The sequence below is a fragment of the Mustela nigripes genome, chromosome 12 (genome assembly GCF_022355385.1).
Source record: "Mustela nigripes isolate SB6536 chromosome 12, MUSNIG.SB6536, whole genome shotgun sequence".
In the NCBI taxonomy this organism is placed as follows: Eukaryota; Metazoa; Chordata; class Mammalia; order Carnivora; family Mustelidae; genus Mustela; species Mustela nigripes.
In genome coordinates, this window is record NC_081568.1 from 32,598,768 (window position 1) to 32,605,444 (window position 6,677).

Consider the following 6,677-nt stretch of genomic DNA (forward strand, 5'->3'; position numbering starts at 1 on the left):
TTAATCTATGGTAAGTTTATTATTTTTTCTTTATTAATATTTCTGTTATTCAAGTTATATGTGAACAATGTAATTTTTAAATGTAATTCAAACTTTGTTCCTATCTTTATTGAGATACAATTGACAAGTAAAATTGTATATATTTAAGGTATATAATGCAATGTTTTGATATACATATAAATTGTGAAAATTCTTTAGAAAGATAGTTTTGATTACCATAATCAAGAGACATCAATCACTTCACATAGTTACCATTCATGTATGCATGTGGTGAGAACACATAAAATCTACTCTTTTAGGAAATGTCAAGTATATAATACAGTTTTATTAACTATAGTCACCACTCTGTACATAAGCTCTCCAGAACCTACTCATCTTACAGAACTGACACTTTGTCCCCTTTGAGCGCTAGCTCCTCATCTACTGTGGCCTTCACCCTTGACAACCACTTTTCTACTCTGTTTCCATGAGTTCAGTTTTTTTAGATTACATATGTAAGTGAGATCATATACTTGTATTCCTATGGAAAAATAAAATCTCTTAGAAAAAAACATGGTAACACTTAAGATCTACTCTCAGCAACTTCTAAGTATACAATACTGCATTTTAAGTAGACTATGCTAAACATTAGATACTTAGGGCTTATCCTTCTTAGAACTATAAGTTTGCACTCTTTGACCTACCTGTTTCCCAATCCTCTGTAATCACTGACAGCCACCTTTCTACTCTTTTTATGAAATTGAATTTTTAAAAAAGATTTCATATGTAAGTGATAGCATACAGTATTTGTCTTTGTCTTTGTCTAGTTTACTTAACATAAAGTTCTCTCCATTCAACCATGTTATTGCAAATCAAAGGTATATATCCAAAAGAACTGCAATCAATCTTGAAGAAACATCTGCACCCCATGGTATTGCACTATTTTCTCATTCTTTTAAGCTACTTGAAATCTTGATTTATTTTTCTCATGAAATGGAAGTACTAAACAGAATTACAAAAAATCCTTTTTAAGAAGGAAGTATCATACTAATCATTTAAACAACTCCAATAAGATGAATTTAATAGTCTCTAGTTTAACAAGAACCACTAAAACCTCTTCAATTTATAGTAATAAAGTCACTAAATTATATCAAATAGAAATTGGGGCCTCTGTGAGAAGAGATACTTAAAGAAATGTCTAGTATTTTATATTGTTACCATTATAAAGAGTAGGCAATTATTTTCACACACAGTTTTTATTGAATTATACTCAAAAATTTCTTCCATTAGCAGTTGCTATCCTCATATAAATTATGGAATAATGCTCCACTAAAACTCTGGTGCCCAGAAAATACTACCAAGTACTCCTAGATACATGAAGAGAAGGAGCATGTGAGTGTCCATCTTTGTTTCTAGCAAAATTACTTTTGACTCAACTTTCTAACCTTCAAGAAAAAGCTCCTCTAATTTCCAATCCCTTTCCCATGGATGGTTGTAGCAGCCATCAAAAACATAATGGGTGCTTGGGTGGCTCAGTCGTTTAAGTGTCCAACTCAGTTTCAGCTCAGATCTTGAACTCAGGGTCATGAGTTAGAGCCCCACTCTGGGCTCTGTGCTCACTGGGTGTGGATCCTACTTAAATTAAAAAAAAAAAAAAGTGGTTCTCACTCTTCAAGAGTAAGATGCTCTGGGAAAATTCTCCCTAATTCAAATATTTTGATAGAGATAATCATATTCTCATTGTCCAAAGGACAAGGAGATGAAATTTTTATTAAAGTGAGGATTTTTTTTTTTTAATGAAAAGGCAGAAAGGTTTCCCAGAGACTGCTTTGACCTTGGAGGGAAAGCTGGTGCCTCAGTGGAGTCATAGTACAGTAATTCCCCTTCCCACAGTTGTGCCAGTATAACACTGCCTGTTTATGAAGACTCCAAGTCGAGTCTGAAGACTCCAAGAAGACTCTGTTCTTATGATTATCTGGTTCTTTACATACATAAACTGAACTTCCTATTTTTCTCTTCTTGCCTCCCACCCGGACTGCAGGTGTTTGTGTGAGAGCTTTCCACTAAGTGACACAATGCCACTTTTGTACACTGAAAGTTCGAGAATGAATCCTGACAGTGCACTGCTTTAAATCACCGAAGCCTCCCATGCCACTGAGACATTCTTGACATCCCCTGAACGGTGACCCCTTGTCCTGCCTCTATGCTCCAGATGGCCATTATTTCAATCAATAGTTCAAGCTACTGTGTCGATACTATATTTGAATATTCAACAGTAGTAATTCCTAAGGAGGAAAGTCCATTTCTCCCATCTGGGCCAAAATTAAACATAAACTACAAAGCAAAACTACCTTGAAAAGATGACCTCTTTATAACTCACTGAGTTCATTACAAAATACCTTTCTATTTTCAGGAAATCATTAATAATTTTTATTCAAAAAATTGCCTTTAATAATCTGCTATCATAGTAAAAAATAAAGTTCTTCTTTTACAGTGATAATTCACAACTGAACATTTTCATAGTCTTTTCATAGACTGACATTTTTTAAAGTGTTTCTTAAAATGGAGTTTGAATTTTTTTTTCATTTTTGAAAAAGTTTTAATTTAAATTCCAATTAGCTAACATACAATGTAATATTAGTTACAGGTGTAAAATATAGTGAAGTGATTCAACACTTCCATATATCACCCTGTGTTCATCATGACAAGTGCCCTCCTTAATCCCCATCACTATTTTACCCACTTCTCCTCATCCACCTCCCTACTGGTAACCATCAGTTTTTTTCTTCATAGTTAAGAGTCTGTTTCTTGGTTTGCCCCCTCTCTTTCTCTCTTTCTCTCTCTCTCTCTTTTTTTTTCCCCTCTTTGCTATTTGTTTTCTTTTTCAATATTTATTTATTTATTTATTTATTTATTTTAGAGAAAGAGAAAGAGAGAGTAAGAGTGTGAGTGGGGAGACGGGTAAAGGTAGAGGGAAGGGGAGAGAATCTCAGGCAGACTCCCTGCTGAGCACATAGTTCAACATAGGGTGTGATCTCACAAAGCTGAGATCATGACTTAAGCCGAAATGAAGAGTTGGATGCTTAACCAACTGAGCCACCCAAATACCCACATTTGTTTTGTTTCTTAAATTCCACATATGAATGAAATCATATGGTATTTGTCTTTCTCTGACTGACTTTTTTCACTTAGCATGATACTCTCTAGCTTCAACCATGTCATTGCAAAGGGCAAGATTCCATTATCTTTCATGGCTGGGTAATGTTCCATTATCTATACACAACACCTTTTCTTTATCGATTTATCATTGATGAACACTTGGACTGTAATAATTTGACATTTTAGATAATGCTGCCATAAACACTGGGGTGTGCATATCCCTTTGGATTAGTATTTTTGTATTTTGGGGGGTGAATACCTAGCTTTAAAAAAAGTTTTTTAATATTTTATTTACTTATTTGAGAAAGGGAGAGAGAGTACGAGCAGTGGGGAGGGGCAGAGGGAGAAGGAGAAGCAGACTGCATGCTGAGCAGGGAGCCGAACATAGGGCTCAATCCCAGGATCCTGGAATCATGACCTGGGCCAAAGCTAGATGCTTAACCAACTGAGCCACCCAAGCACTCCAATATCTAGCTTCTTTAAAAAATCCTTAAAGTCACCTTCACTCTAAGATAGAGGTCCAAATCCTTGGCAAAAAAGGCATTTCTAGATAGGCAGACAATTTTCACAAGTTGCTGTTGTACTCAAATCACCCTTTCCTCTCCAAGTCAGAGTACTGTTCTTTTTATCATCTTTTGAGTCTCTGGAAGTTTCCTTAAGATGTATGATTTCCTAGAGGACCCTAGCATCATTTGTGTGAATGGACACCTGGTAAGCCCAACCCTACAGAATTCTAGAGGAGGTCAGGCATGCCTAAGACACAAAGAGAACACTAATAAAGCTCCAGGTGGGGCCCCAGTATATAAGAAATAAGAAATTATCTTCTAACTTATTTGTTTAAACAACATGAGATATGCATGTAGGTGTGTAGGTATATTCCTACCTACTTAAGGTAGGTGTAGGGTGTGTGTGTGTGTGTGTGTGTGTGTGTGTGTGTGTGTGTGTGTTCAAAATCATTTCTATATTTACTAAATGTTAAAAGACTGGATTTTCAAATATTACTTAATTGGCTGGGTTTTACATTTCTGATATTACATTACAGCTTATTTTTTGCTCTGAACTACATTTTTAAATGCAAGAAATAACCTTGGGCTTTCAGCTGAGAATGTCTTATTGCTCACAAAGGATAAATCAGGATGGTTTTAATCATGCTGAGATGTACTCTTAGAATTAATTTCCTAGAATTCTGTGTGACTTCATTGACAGTGACAAATGAAGGTGGTCTCCATTTTATTAGTGGACTCCACCATCCTAACTGGGGCACATTTAATACTAAGGAAGTAAGGGAGTAAAGGGTTCTGTGTTTCTGTATTAGCAAGTTCTTGGTGTTTGGTTGGTTGGTTGGTTGGTTGGTTGGTTTTTGTTTTTATTTTTTTAAGCTACAGATGATAACGAAGCAGAAGAAAAAAGCACACAACTGAGAATAAATTCTCTGCATTTGGGTGCCAATTGTTCTTTGCTATTTCTTTCCCCTAAAATTGAGTTTTATATTAATATTAAAGAAAGTTAGACATCGTGGCTCAGAGGGAGTTTCAGGTTATTAGGGAAAACTGTTTCATGGAAGAAAACTGATACCAAAATTGTATTTATGCAGTATTCTGAAATGATTGTGACATTTGAGAAAGGCAGTTAAATATGACCTTCACCAGGAATCATAAGATTACACCATTTTCAAAAGAAAAAAAAAGGACATTAATTACATCAAGCCCTCTTTTGGACTGCATTTTCAAATTTTATCTACTGACTAGCATTTCAATTTATGAGATAGTTAGACTTTGTACTACAAAATATTGGTCACTGTTCTATCCAGGTATAGAAAATGTTACAGTGATTTCTTCTACAGACACTAAAATGATAGAATCTGACATCCCAAGGAAATGAAAAGCTATTTACCTGATGAATAGCAAGACAATAGGTGAACTAGGATGTACAATTCTGCTATTCTCATAGGTGACTCTTGGGATCTATAGTATGAGACCAACTTAAAACTAAATGTGTCTCCTAATCAGGTCCTTCTGGTGTTTCAGGAGCTAAACATTCAAGATAAAATCAGAAGCAGGGAACTCAATGAGGTAGGTAATATCATAATAGTTCTCAATATTCCTTGCAATGAAAACTTTATTTCTCCAAAATTACTTTAGGAAATAAGGTGATTCCTCATCTTATGACATGGAGTGCTTAGCACTTTATTTCAGAAACCATTAATAACCCGATGAAACTGGGCATCCAGCAGGAAAAGGCACAAAGAGGAACAATTTAAGAAACATGCCAACACAGAAAAAAATGTTTAGATTAATATGTCTAGTTTTTGTCATGTTTTAAACCTGGGTTCGGAACATAATGTTCTATTCAATTCCTTCTAGCATTTTCAAACCTAAATTGTTCTTTTTGACTGAGGCCATTTGTTCCTTAACTGGGTATGCTAATGAGGACTCCAGAGGAGCCAAGCAGTCCAAGTATGTCTAGGGGGTCACCAGAGACCATAAGCTTATAGAGAATCAATGTTCTTCCCATCTTGATCTGATTCTGTTTTCTTGTCTCCCTGCCACAGGAGCCAGATTCTGAGAATGTAAATTTCCTGAGATGGAGTGGCAAAAAAGCCACCTGAAAGGATAAAATCACATGACCTGAAGTGAGGAGAGCATCTAAAAAATGGGAGAACCTCAGCATCATTGTAGACAAGACTCCAACCAACCTCTAGGTATTAGGCTCTTCAGTTTTGAAAGAAAGTCCAAATCAAATCACCTAAGAAAATAAGGACCATAGGCTCATGTAATCAAAAATAGGGAATGGCTTATATGGAAGCAGATCAAGTATCTGTTGATAGATGAATGGATAAAGAAGATGTGGTAAATATATACAATGGAATATTATATTACTCCATCATAAAATTGAATGAAAGCTTGCCATTTGCAAAAACATGGATGGATCTAGAGGGCATAATGCTAAAAAGACAAATACATATGGTTCATTCATATGTATAATTGAAAAAATGAAATAAAGAAAGAAGGAGACAAACAGAAAAAAAAACATACTTTTTAAGGGGTTTTATTTATTTATTTATGAGAGAGAGAGAGAGAGCACAGAGGGAGAGGGAGAGACAGACTCCCTGCTAAGCAGAGAGCTCAACAGGGAGCTAGATCCCAGGAGCCTAAGATTATGACCTGAGCCTAAAGCAGATACTTAACAATACTTAGCTTAACGATACTTAGCAACCCAGGTGCCCCAAAATCAGACTCTTAAATACAGAGAACCAATTGGTGGTTGCCAGAAGGGAGACAAGTGGGGGGATGGGTGAAATAGGTGAGGGGGATTAAGAGTACACTTATCATGATGAACACTGAGTAATGTAGAGAATTGTTGAATTGCTCTATTATACACCTGAATCAAATACAATACAATATGTTAATTATTGGATTTAAAATTAAAATCAGCAATGGCTAATCTAACAAATATTGTCAGCCGGACTGGTCTCTGTCTTTTTTTTTTTTTAATATAATTTTTTATTTTTTATAAACATATATTTTTATCCCCAGGGG